At 35.1% G+C, this 14514-nt stretch overlaps 1 non-coding gene across 1 annotated transcript; it reads right to left on the bottom strand.

The window, feature by feature from the left end:
• Positions 1-822: 822 nt before the first annotated feature.
• On the bottom strand, positions 823-929 carry LOC122099088. Its single transcript, XR_006145848.1, has one exon. It is a non-coding gene; the product is annotated as a U6 spliceosomal RNA (small nuclear RNA).
• Between the last annotated feature and the right edge of the window lie 13585 nt (positions 930-14514).

Below are 14514 nucleotides of genomic sequence, written 5' to 3'. Positions count from 1 at the left end.
CCCCCTTCCTTCCCCCGCCTAAATTGTAAAGTTCATTTTTCAACATAGTGTCTTGTGCATCTCATTGTTACAATGGGTCAACCTGTATCCCTATTTGAGCATTTTTTCCCTTCCCCTCCCCAAATTAGAGAAGCATACATACAAGATGTAAGTGCACCAACTTCAAATACAGAGAAAACAGGGGTTATATCGTGGGGAGAAACATACAAAAAAACAAAAAATTGACATCACACATTATAAGTACCTGAGAAACAATAGCAAGAAACAAAAAACTACTTGTGTCCCTATTTTGGGGTTCAATTTCTTTAACATCATTTTATCTGGTTATATGCACATATCTTTTGAACTTTTCTGCTTATCCCAGACATACATTTGTTATTGAAAATAAGGGAAATCATGGGACCTATGTTTCTTTGGACTTGGCTTACTTCAGTCAATAAATTTTTTTCCAAGTCTTTCCATTTCCTAACAAATTGGGCGGTGTCATTCTTTCTGATGGAGGCATAGAATTCCATTGTGTAAATATACCATATTTTCTTGATCCATTCATCTAATGGGGGCATTTGGTTTGGATTCATATCTTAGCTATCATAAATAATGTTGCAATCAACATAGTTGTGCTGGTAGTTTTAGTATGGTCTTGTTTATGATCATTTGGGTAAATCCCCAAAAGTGGGATTACTGTGTCATACGGGAGTTTTATGTAGAGTCTTTTGAGGAACTTCCATACTGCTTTCCAAAGTATTTGAACAAGTTTACACTCCCACCAAGAATGCAGTACGATTCCCTTGTGACCACACAACTTTCAGCATCTGTTGTTGTAAAAATATGGAATGCTACACAAATTTTCATGACATACTTGTGCAGGGGGCATGCTAATCTTCTCTGTATTATTCCAATGTTAGTGTATGTGATGCTAAATTGAGCACAGAACATTTTTATATATAAAGTATAATTTTTATTGATTTTATTAAACTAGACAATTCAACAAAATTAAGTTCAAAAGAATTGTGAAATTTTAGAATCCTATATTTCTTACATAAGCACACATTTAGGAATAAAATCAAGATAGACATGCCAAAAACAAAATAATTCCAGATATTTGTAGTTCAAGAGATGTGTAGGAGGAGGAATTCAATTATTCTATACAAGGCACCTGTCAAAATGAACATTGCAGCAAGTGTTTTGGTTTGTTTTTTAGGTCATATTTAAGGTTTTAAATATGCTTAATTTTGGGATTTTGCTTATATATGCCCAAATTAGGACCGTTTGGCAGGTATAAAACTTTTCTATAAAGTATTTAATATTTATGGTAACAGACATTAAGTACTAAGTATTTACATTTCAGAGTTTATGGAAACTTTATTAATGAGAAGTTGCAAAGTCTTTGTGTAAAGAAGCAGAGTGAAGAGTTAAGACTTTAACTATACAGTTTCTGTTAAAACTTTAGGGATTCCTTACTTTATTTGATAGCAAGGAATAAATGATGATATAAGCCATAATGTACGCATGTATGTTACTATTCACACACATATATATACACACGTATACATGCACACATGGAGAAAGACATAATTACAGCCAACACAAGTTTCACCAGTTGTTGAATATGCCTTAAACTGAATACTAGAAACAATATATGTTGAAGATGTATTTGTCTCTAAGAGTTCATTTACCACTCCTCTTATCTCTTAAAACTGGTAGTTTTAGAGAGATTTGACTTACAAAATGCAGTACAAATGATAGCAAGTCACTTGGAAACCTCAGTAAGTATGTCATATGGTGTCTCCCTGCTCCTCAAGGATTGTCCTCTTGTAGACACTTTCAACCACCAATTTAGCAGGAGAATACCCTGGTAAAGAGTAAAGTTATAAGGCTTTAAATGGCATCCTTACTTGAGCTCTTTTTCCAACAACCAGCATGAATTTGTAGGCAGATGAGTGAGTCCTCAAAAAATTGGACTCTACATATATATTTAATTGACCCATGTGAAAATTCCTATGTGAGAAATGCTGACTGAGGTCTTGCTGATTTCCTGGCCAAGAAAATAAGAAAAAAAGAAAGTATTTTTAATGTTTTAAAGTTTGAGAATAATTTGTAACCTGTCAATAAAGGTGTAGAAGACAATTATACGAACTGACAAAAAAAAATGATGGCATTTCATTTATGTGCTCTTGGATTTGGCCAGTGATGTTAGAGGTGTCTACACAAGTAGAATCAGCATAAATCAAGCCAGCATTTCTTCATTTATGATTTAAGGAAAGGTTACTGGTTGACCCATTGTAATAATGAAATATACAAGACACATTACCAGAGGATGGGTGAATGGGGGAGGTGGGGAGGTGTGAAGGGAAGGGATGGTAGGGGAAAAACAAAGGGGAGGGTAACAATGCTCAATAAGAAATGTACTCATTACCTTACTTATGTAACTGTAACCCCTCTGTACAGTATTTATAATAAAAATATATATTAAAACATACAAGGAAAACTTCTGTACTTATATGAAGTTGTATTTGTCACTCAATATAAGTAAGGTATTGGTTTTAGGACCACAGGCTTATTACTTTGGATACTCTAAATCTCTACATGAACACAGTATATTATTTACATTAGAATCTGCCCACCAGCTAGTGCAGTATAATTGCTGTGAGAATTTTTATTACATTCTATATTTGTAATGAAAACTAAAAGTATATGTATGCACTATCAACAGACACAAATTTTTTCAGATAAATTTTGTATGCAGTTTGAGGATGGAATTGGAGAGCAATTTCAAAAAGCACAAATTTCATCAAAAAGACCAGTTTGCAAATTGTAACAAGGAGCTAATCCAGCATCATTGAATAGTATGGAACTCCAAGGAGAAGTACTTGAATTGAGACAATATCAGAAAGTGTAACAACCCAAGGACTTTTTAAAATGCAGCTGCTAGAATTCTCATGTAGAGCTTTCATAACAGTTTGTGAAGCACAAATCAGAACCTCACTGAAGTGTAGATGGTTTTCTCTCAACTTTCTGTCATGATCAGTCATTATCAATCAACATATAGCTAATCTTGAATAATCCTCTAATAAAATGTTGATGGAGTGTTTATATGCAGAAAACCTCGGAAGGCTAACTTTTTCCAATTAGGACAGTCTGTATTTTATGATTCAACCGAGAGAAAACTAGGTAAGCATCCATTTACAACCTTCTGAATAGTTCTGATTCTGCCCACATCACTTATCTATCCATACCTGTGCCCGAGTGAAACGATTTTAAAATAATTTATCATTTAAAATTTAAATTTATGCTTCAGGGAAGATATCGAAGGAGAAGCTGGAAGCTAAACAAGCTCTCACATAGAAAACAGCTTTAGTGCTCCAGTGAAAAGTCCTAAGCTGGAGAATCACACCAAGTGTGCCAGCACAATACAGAGAGTTAGGCCAAAGAGGGAAAAACCGGGCAAGGAGACAAATCTGAGCACTTGCCAACAGCTGTGGTTGCAGCTGTGGCGGGGGCGGTTGCGGCTGTAGGCGCCATACCTGCAACACAGAGAGTCTACGAAAAAGGCGCCAGATGCAGCAGGTGAGAGGATTCTACTCAACACCAGCAAGAACTGACAAGGAGCAGACATCTTCATCCTTCAGATCGCAGACCAGAGATCACCCAGGAACCAGACTCCTGTGTGAGTAGAAGCATGATTTCCTCACTCCTTCTCAGGGAGCAGAGAAGGGAAGGCCACCCCTCCCTGCCCACTACCGGAGATCTCCATCTCTGATACTGGCAAAGGGATCGCTGAGCAGCTAGCTCCAACTCAGTCTTTGGATGAAAACAAAAAGTAATTTAGCAGGTCACAGGAACCTAACCTGACCTGCCAGGCTCAGCTCTATGCAGGGAAAATTCACCCAGCCCTTGCCTGCGCCAGTGCCAGGAGTGGCTTTCTTCACTGGGTAAACAGAGCAAGGGGCTGCCCCTCCCTACAGCAGCCTAGACAATCAATTGAAATTCAGTAACAATAAACCCTGAGAATGGCTCCTGGCTGGGCTCTTTGACTGCTTCAGAAGCTAGCCCCTCAGGGAAAAGCTACTGTTTGCTGAAAGGCCTCAACTCTACCAAGAACCTAGCCCCATTACAGCATCTCTAAACTAGAAGAAACAGCCATCACCCTGTTTTGTGATACTCAAAGCAGATCTCCCTCCCATTGAACTAACCTGGGAAGAGGATGACAAAATCCTGGGTAAATCAAAGCATTTTTCTGCCTCCTCAAACAAACTGACTTAAGAAAACAACCAAGCTACAGGAAAATCAAACACCACAAGCAGACCAGAGACTCCAATAAGAGACTGGTTATGGACACAAGGGAGATGCTGGACCTTGCCATCTCACCCCCAAAATGCAAATAACTCTTTTTTGTTGCCTTTTATTAAAATTTTTTTAACATTTTTAATTTTTAACTTTAAAAAATTGTTTTCTATTAACTTTTTTTTCTTCCTCTTATAATTTTTATTTTAGGGGTATATGTTTGTGTGTGTGCTTTTTTTCCATTTTTGTTTAGCTCTACTGATCTTTTGATCCTTTTTTCTTTTCTGTCTCATTCTTTTCACTTTTTCTTCTCTTTCCTTCTTCTTTGCATGATTTAATCGCTTTTCTGCTCATTATCAGATATACCTGTAGTCGATTATTAGACCTTATCCCCCATTGTATACACACTTAATCCAGAAATTTATTACTGAATACAAAACCTCTTAGACTTAAATTCCTTAATAGCCGTACTACCTCTATATACCTATAAAAAATTTTAAGCATTTTAATTTTTTTAATTTTTCACGTCTCCTTTCTATCCCTTCCATTCTCTTATCCTATTCCAGTCCTTCTCTGAATATTACGTTTTTAATTTGCATAATTTAAGTGTTTCATTTTTTAATTTTTAATTTTTGTTTTACAATTTTTTCTTGTCTTTTTTTCTCTTTCTTTTTTCCCCAGTCTCTACTATCATTCTATCCAACCTATTTCCTGCTTTGACATTAGGACTAAGTTAGCTCTCCCTCTACCTTTCCACATCCTTCTATTCTTATTTATACCCACATCTCTCGCTAAAACTAACTTCTGGTTTGCCAAATTCTTCTTTGTGGTTCATAGACTATTAATACATAGTTGTTTGATGTTGAAAAATATATCTGTTGAACTAGATTTTATCTCATGCTTTTGACTATGCAAATATAGACTGTGTTGATGCTTGCCTTAAGATAGTTTTCTAGCACAAACTGGTGTTACTTTCATCCCAAATGGGCAGAATAAGCTGGAAAAAACACAAGAAAAATGGCACGCCCAGGTATCTCAACTCCAACTCATGATAAACAGTGGAGAGAACAGATAATGAATAATCCAGAGGAGAGCTCCCCCAAAGCTCTATAAACACTAATGGTAAACATGGTAAAAAGATTGAAAACCTGCAAAGGACTCTGTGTGAGCATGAGAGGGAGAGAGATGAGGCAAACGAAAGATCAAAACAGGAAGCTCAAGGCGTGAGGAAGCTTCTCAAAGATAGATAAAGGAATTGCATGTGCAACTTGAGAACACTCAAAGAGAAATAAAGGAATTGTGTGAGCAAGCTGTGATCAGTCAAAGAGAACTACAGGAATTGCATGAACGTGAGGAAGCTAATCAAAAAGTAATACAAGAATTGAGAGAGCGGGATGAAAATACACAAAGATCACTAGAGGCATTCATGGAATCCATAAAGAGAGAGCTGAAAGAAGTCAGGGAGTCCACAAAGGGAATGCTGAATGGATCCCAACAGAAGGAATGGAAGTCCAAGGAAACCATAACCAATCAACTAAGTGATTTGAGAATAAACAATGAACATCAAATTAAGGAAGTAAAGAATTTCATACAAGATCTAAAACAAAGATCCAACAAAGAATTTGAAGCCATAAAAGCCGACCAACTACAAGTAAAAGAAAAAAAAACTAGAAAATCTGGATAGTAGAATAGACCACACAGAATATTGAATCCTGAGGATAGAAGACAGCGTAGATTTTATAGAAAAAGAACATACAACCATCCAAGACAAATCTAAGAAATATGATAGATCTATTCAGCATTCAACCTTTGAGCCACCAGTGCCTACCCATGTTGCATATTTTGTGTAATTCAAATTTTCAGCATTGTATAGATGCTCCTACTACAATATAAAAACAAAAAATCTTAACCAACTTTTCACTGTATTTGATGTTGTTATAATTTGTGGAGGGGAAGGAAAAAACTAAGTTGTTTAAATAGGGATACAGGTGGACCCAGTACAATGATGAAATGTACAAAATGTTATGTAGAAAAATGAAATTTACAACTTTGGCTCAAGATGGGAGAGAGGGTCGGGAAGGGGAGATGGAAAGGGATGATAAAGGCATAGAAAGGAGGAGGTAACAATGCTTTATAAGAAATGTACTCATTACATTGTCCCTGTAATTGTAACGCCTCTGTATGGTATTTTCACAAAAAAAACTTAAAACATAATAAGGATATTTGTAAAGTATATAATGAAGGAAGAATTTTCATCCTTTACAAAATATATGCAAAATCTATGCTAAACTATCTATATTTTACTCTACCTTTCCTGCAACCAGTTTGATATAGTTTAATACCTGTCACGCCAAGTTTCTTTATATTCTACTGGAGATTTAATTTTTCATGTATGTATGTTTATATATATTTATATCTATCTATCTATCTATCTATCTATCTATCTATCTATCTATCTATCTATCTATCTATCTATTTATCTATCTATCTGTATATGTTCCAATGTGGATCCTCAAACTTGAAACCTTGCTTTTTTTTTTTTTGCTGTTCAGCAGTTAATCTGGTCCGCTCAATCTGTGACAATATCTGTGCTCATTCTGATCATTCCTTTATTTACCACACCATTAGCACCATCAGCCTTTTAAAATCAGCTTAATTTCCAGAGATGATTACCAATCAATCCAACCAATATACACCTAGAGGGTTTTAATAAAACAAGCTTTAAGGTAGGAAGATATCATGAAGTGACAACTACAAAATTTCTACAGAGACCTGACATCTTTCACATTTCTGCCTTCCTCATGATACTTAAGCAATCATTGACTAACACTATTAATAATACTGCAATTATAACTTAAAGATCAGTGTTTTTGCAACCTGAAGCTTTCTTTTTCTATGATTCTTGACATAAACTTTTGTGAGACTTTTTTGATTGTGGTGGGATACCATCCAAAACAAAGCCATGTATATCAAGAAAGCCAATGTTTTCAACTCAGAGTACTAAACAAAAGAGGAAAAAAATTAAGGTTAGCTATATATGTTAAGCACAAATATAGGCAATATCAAGATATTTTGAAATTGTATAATTTTATTGGATAAAGTGGCTCAAATCTATAATATTATCTACTTGGAAAAAAGAGCTCAGAGGATTCCAGTTCAAGGCAAAATGTTTTATGCTTGTGTTAGGAGGACCTCAGTCCAAGCAGGCTCAGGCATAGTGATACTACCTCAAAATAAGCAATAAAATTATAATTTGTAGGTATGGTAGTAGTAGAGATGCCATTTCACAAGTATAGGTTTTGAGTTCAATCTTCCAGTAGTACTGGGAATTTAAATGTGGCATGTCTAAGGTCAAGACTTCATACTTGCCTTACAAGCTCTAATAAAACCTTTACCTCTCTTGCTATTTTTTAAAAGTATTTTAACTTCCATGCCCCAAACAAATAATTTCATGTTAGAGATTTTCTTCTATGTATTAAGTAATATGTTATGTCCCTCTGAAATCAGACTAAAGATAAAAAACCCATTGTCTTACAAAGTGACTGCATATGGAAACAGAATCTCAAAGGTAGCATTTAAGTTGAAGTGAACCCCAAGAGAAGCAGAATGCCTTGAATATGCCAAGGAAAGAGGAATCAGAAGCTAACTCTAATCTTGGTGTTCTAATTCCACCAACTCTGAGACAATGTATTTACAATGTTCATGCTACCCAATCTGTGGTAGTTTATTATTGCAATTACTAGCAAACATGTGGAAGCTATAAGACACGAAAAGTCTTTGACTCTTCAGATCCAAGACTCATCTCTATAATCCTAGTGATTAAGAAGTACAAGACTTGGGGAATAATGGCTTTCAGGCTGGTAGAAAAGTTCATGAGGTTCTATCTCCAATTAACTACAAAAATTTCTGGGCTGGGCCATGGGCTGGGCCATGGTTCAAATAGTAGACTGACTACTGTTAGCAAAACAAAAAACAAAAAACAAAAAACTGAGAGCCTGATGTATGTTCAAACCCCAAACTGGCAGAAAGAAAAAGTCCTTCGAATAATACTATGAGAAGCAGAATTATGAATAGGAAAGCAGAAACAAAAGAAATAAACTTATTGATATAGACAAAGCTCCTCAATGTGAAATATGGCACAAACTGTAATATTTAGTGTTTTCCTTCCTATACAGTAGAAATAAATGGCATTTTTACTTGACGAAACTAAAATATAAAACTGTATGCAATAAATAATCACATTACTTTTATGTTTCCATAATTTAACTTGTTTTCCTAAATATTTCTCAAATAGTGTAGCTTTTGAAAATCAATAAATGTTGCATTTTCATATATGATTACCTATCCTTCCAAGTGTGGTCTAAAATTGACCTACACTGAAATGATTGCCATTGACATTTTTCTCAAAATATTTATACTTTCAGCTGACCTTCCACAAAACTCATACCCAGAATATAATTTTTTAGTTTGTTCATGCAAACATAGGAACATAAACATATGTCTCAAAATGTTAATTACGTTTATCTGCTGTCATTAATGAAGTATAACTAATAGAATTATGTATATACCCTGAGGGAAATAAGATACTTCCTTCTAAATACAGACTTGCAGGCACACACACAATCACACATGCACATATATATATTTACCACTTTGACTCCGGTTAGATTCCTGACATTGGGTGTCAGCAGTGATCTAATAATCAAATTTTCCTGCCCAGACACAAAATACATTCATAATTCCACACAGACAAAAACACCAGATCATTCAAAATAATGAGAATATTTAACAGAACCAACCAGCACTTGAGCCATCTACTCCCTGATTTCTTTTATTCATGGTGATGCATTTTTCATATCATAATTAAAATATTTTTGTCTCTGATTAACAGAAAAAAATAGGGGATCATATAATGGAAATTGTAGGTAAAATTACTTGTAATCTTTACTATATCTTATCAAAGACTTCTGTTTCCTTCTTGTAGAGTGTTTCTGTCATTTTGCCCTAATGTCTATAATTAAATTACAAAGGACATGCCATATACCTTAATTCATTTTTCCTAAAGGTTATGCTATGGAGTTGAATCTGATTTGTTTGCTTATTCTAAATTAAATATTCTCAACAACTGGCAATATTGTTTATGTTACTCCTAATCCATTTGAAATATCAAATAGAACTGGAAATTCCCCTCGGCAATGATTTGTGAATGTCATTAATGCTTGTGGAGGGATGAAGGATTTGAATTATCTAGAGTGCATTAAAAATGGCACTGTTATTCAAAGGGCTGATCATTTAGTCAGCTTTTAAAGTGTGGTCTTCTTATTTCATCTAAGAAGATAACAGTATGCTCTTCATAACATTCTTGCCTGCAAAGCAGTAGAATTATTTCCTTTGTACAGTTGATGTCCAGCTGGGACTTTAGTGAAACCTACAAAAAATTGCAAAGGTGTATTAGCTGCTCTAGATTTTGAAATTTTCTTCCTGTAGCCCTTGTGATTTGAGCCCAGATTCATGGGATAGTCACATAATCCACAATAACAAAGCACCAAAATATACAAAGACCACGTGCAAAATGAGTTTCAGTTTTTTCTATGTTGATTTCTTTTTTTAATGATTGTCTTTTAAGGAGCTAAGGGTGTTTATTTCTCATTATTTTTTATGTTACTTAAATTTTCCAGATTTTTCAAATAAAATAAAGAGATATGAAACAGACCTATTTAGTCGCAAAATAGAGCTAACCATTTGCGTGATTTTTTTTATTCTAATCCTGTTTTTAGTTATCTCAAATAACATTGAGATGAGCCCAGCATATATGTAAATTGACATGTATAAAGCACACAGAATTCTGGAATCTTTGGACTGTGATTTCTATCTAACTTCACTTAGAAAAGAAAATGATCACTTGCTTCATGTCTTAAGTAATCTACTTAAAACAAGTTTTTATTAATTTTGTTAATAAATGTCATAATCTATGGTACTGATGCATTGCATAAGTATGTGATTCCTTATTTCCACTGAATTGACATTACATTTATTTTATTTTTTACACATGAAATAATGACATTCTGGAAGATATTAGGTGCCTGCTTTTCATTTTGGTTGCCAAAAAAGAATTATTAGACATTTGGAACACTTAAATCTGAACTTTCAAATTTCACTAGGACTTGAATTGTGTTACTTACAAATTTAATATTAAAATAAAAAGCATCATTAAATAGAAAGCAAAATTATGTTATCGCATCTTAATCCCTGAATTGACTTCATGATAAGAAACAATTAGATTTATATAACAAGATATACATACTCAAACGAACTATGAGATACGGAAACAGACAACTTCTTTTTTGTTTTGTGTTTGTTGTTTTTTATAGTTTGTGAAAATTCTGTCTTTTTTACCTTATGCCTGGTATATTCATTGTATGTCTTCAGGAAGGTGAGGGGTGGGCACAGAGCTTTAGGAAAAAGAGTGAAAAATAGCAGCATTGGAGGTCATTGAACATTGATGAAAGTGAACTATTTAACACATGGGTGGGGACAGGAGGGTGGGACTGGGAACAAGTGAGGGAACTGAAGACATTTCACAAAAGGAAATGTTCTCATTACCTGACCCTTGTAATTGTAATCTATCTATAAATGACCTTAATAAGAACAATAGAGTAAATTTCTGTCAAAAAGGCAAACAAAATGTTGTTTCTTAGAATCCTAAAAGTTTGTTTTGTTCACTGGTTTGAGCTGGTTGAGTCTATCTCTGAAAATAGCTACATTGACATTCATTGGGCAAATTTTTGAGCTGCTAGTAGATAAAAGTCAATTATGATTGTATTTTTTTGAGACCGATTCATTTATTCCTTTAATCTAATTTGTATTATTTCTGACTACTGGTTTTTGGTTTTGTTTTTCCTGATTTGTCAAAGACCTAGTGGTGCATCACTAGTGCTTATTTAAGATTATTCTTAAATCAAAAGAGATACAGGATATCAAACAGGAGATGCATGCAAAAATAGAAGCTGCACAAACCTCAGTAAGAAGTGAGATAAATGCCAAATTAGAGGTAATACATACCTCATTAAGAGGTGAGATCAGTACTTTGAGAACCAACATCGAATCCATAAAGAAATCCATTTCCTTCATGCAAACCTCAATAGAAGCCATGGTCAACAGTGTGAACGAAATGGAAGGTAGAGTGTCAGATACAGAAGACAGAATACACCAGCTGGACCAAAAAATGACAGATATGGAAAAATCACTCAAATTAAGCCAAAGGGAAATTCAGGAACAAGGCAAGGATGCCCACTGTCTCCACTCCTCTTCAATATAGTCCTGGAACCCTTAGCAAGGGAAATAAGGCAAGAAAAAGACATTAAAGGGATCCGCATAGGGAAAGAAGAAGTTAAACTATCCTTTTTTGCAGGCAACATGATACTATACCTTCACAATACCAAAAACTCCATCCCCAAACTCTTAGAAATCATAAATCACTTCGGCAAAGTAGCAGGATACAAAACAAACCCACAAAAATCAGTTGCCTTCCTGTACACTGACAATGTACAAGAAGAGAGGGAAATAAAGGGAGCAACCCCATTCACAATAACCTCCCAAAAAATAAAATATTTAGGAATTAACCTAACCAATGATGTAAAAGAACTATTTAATGAAAAATATAAAAAGTTAATGAAAGAAATTGCAGAAGACACTAGGAAATGGAAAGACCTCCCATTTTTTGGATAGGCCGACTTAACATAGTAAAGATGGTAATACTTCCAAAATTAATATACAAATTCAATGCAATTCCTATTAAAATCCCAATGACGTACATCACTGAAATACAGAAAACAGTCCAAAAAGTCATATGGAACAACAAAACACCTAGAATAGCCAAAACAATTCTAGGGAATAAAGACAAGATGGGAGGGGTATCCATGCCGAACTTCAAACTCTACTACAGAGCTATAATAACAAAGACAGCATGGTACTGGCACAAAACAGACCCGAAGACCAATGGAACAGAATAGAAGATCCAGAAATAAATCCACAGGCCTACAGCCAGCTGATATTCGACAAAGGAGCCAAAGACATACAATGGAAGAAACACAGCCTCTTCAACCACTGGTGCTGGGAAAATTGGGCGGCCACATGCAGAAAACTAAAAGTGGACCCAAGTCTATCATCATGCACCAACATCAACTCAAAATGGATTAAAGACCTTAACATTAAACCTGAATCTCTGAAACTACTGCAGGCCAGAGTAGGAGAGAAACTTGAACTAAAAGGCACAGGAAAGAACTTCCTGAACAGAGGCCCAGGGTCACAACAAATTGGAGAGAGACTCAACAAATGGGACTACCTTAAAATAAAAAACGTCTGCACAGCTAAATCTATCGCAACCAAGCTAGAAAGACAACCAACTAATTGGGAAAAAATATTTACCAGCAATATATCAGACAAGGTGTTAACATCCTGTATATACAGCGAAATCAGGAAACTAATCCCCACAAACCTAACAAACCAATTACTAAATGGGCAAGGGAACTAAAGAGGGACTTCTCAGATGAAGAATTAAAAATGGCAAAGAAACACATGAGAAAATGTTCATCATTCCTGGTGGTGAAGGAAATGCAAATAAAGACAACCCTGAGATACCACCTTATCCCAGTCAGAATGTCTCACATCCACAAATCAGCCAACGACAAATGCTCGAGGGGATGTGGAGAAAGAGGAACCGTATTACACTGCTGGTGGGAATGTACACTTATACAACCACTTTGGAAAGCAATCTGGAGGGTCCTTAGAAAGCTAAAGATTGACCTCCCTTACGACCCAGTCATACCACTTCTAGGCATCTACCCTGAACAACAGGAACCAATATACAAAGACACGTGCACCTCCATGTTTATTGCAGCACTGTTCACAATAGCTAGGATATGGAAACAATCCAGATGCCCCACCACATATGAATGGATAAAAAAATTGTGGTATCTATACACAATGGAATATTATGCAGCCATTAGAAATGACAAAATAATGGCATTTGCAGGGAAATGGATGGAGCTAGAAGGAATCATGTTGAGCGAGGTAAGCCAAGAGCAAAGAGACAAACGGTACATGGGTCTCACTGATAAGTGGATGCTAAATCCAAAATGTTAGGTGTTACGACAAAATTAACAGGACTTAAGAAACAAAGAACTCCCACTCATCTGGTCAAACCACTACTAAATATCCCCATGCTGCTGATGAAATGTATGTTGTATATGTGTACACCGTTATATGTTATAGACTGTAATAGACAATTTGCTCCAGGAAAGTTAGAATGAACTTGTGAATTTAAATGAGAATCATTATTTCACAATACTGTGAAATTTGGGAAATTATGTAATCACTTAATCACCATTAAAAAAAAAAGAACCACGGGGAAGGTAGGGAGGGAAGGGATAGTAGGGGGAAAACAATGGAGGGGGTAACAATGCTCAATAGGAAGTGTACTCATTACATTACTCCTGTAACTTTAGTCTTCTGTATACTATCTTTACAATAAAAAATTTAAAAAATTGGTCTAATTTGTTGATGTACATACTCAAATCTATAAATATTCCTCTGAATATTGTCTGTGCTGCTGCTGTTTCCCAGAGGAGGTAGTATTTTGTGTGTTCACTTCCACTGAATTCCATAAACGTTGGAACTTCCCTGCTTATCACTTCCGTGACTCACTGATGATTTAGCAATGTGTTATTCAGTCTCTATGAGTTTCAGAATTTTATGTGATGCCATTTGATGTCGAGATCTAATTTGGTCCCATCATGGTCTGACAGGATACGAAGAGTAATTTCATTTTTATTTTTCAATATTGAAAGATTTTCCTTGTGACCTAAGATATGATCTACTTTGAAGTACATTCCATGGGCTGCTGAGTGGAATATATATTATGACACTAGTAGGTGAAATACTCTGTAGATATCTGTTAGGTATAACTTGTCAAAACAGTTATTTAGCTCTAAAGATTTTTGCGAAGTTTTTACCTGGATGGCCTGTCCAGAGTTAAGAATGATTTGTTCAAGCAACCAACAATTTATTTGGATGTATGCATGTTTTTAGTGTAAGCAATATTCCTTAATGAATTTGTGAGCTCTAGGATTCAGGACATTGATATTTAAAATTGTTACATCCCTCTGATGGAGAGTTTTCTTTGTCAATATTTAATGTCCTTCTTTGTCTCTTTTTAATTTCATACCACTT

The sequence above is a fragment of the Dipodomys spectabilis genome, unplaced genomic scaffold (assembly GCF_019054845.1).
Source record: "Dipodomys spectabilis isolate Male_0828 unplaced genomic scaffold, ASM1905484v1 ptg000502l, whole genome shotgun sequence".
Lineage (NCBI taxonomy): Eukaryota > Metazoa > Chordata > Mammalia > Rodentia > Heteromyidae > Dipodomys > Dipodomys spectabilis.
This window is presented reverse-complemented; position numbering and strand designations above follow the sequence as displayed.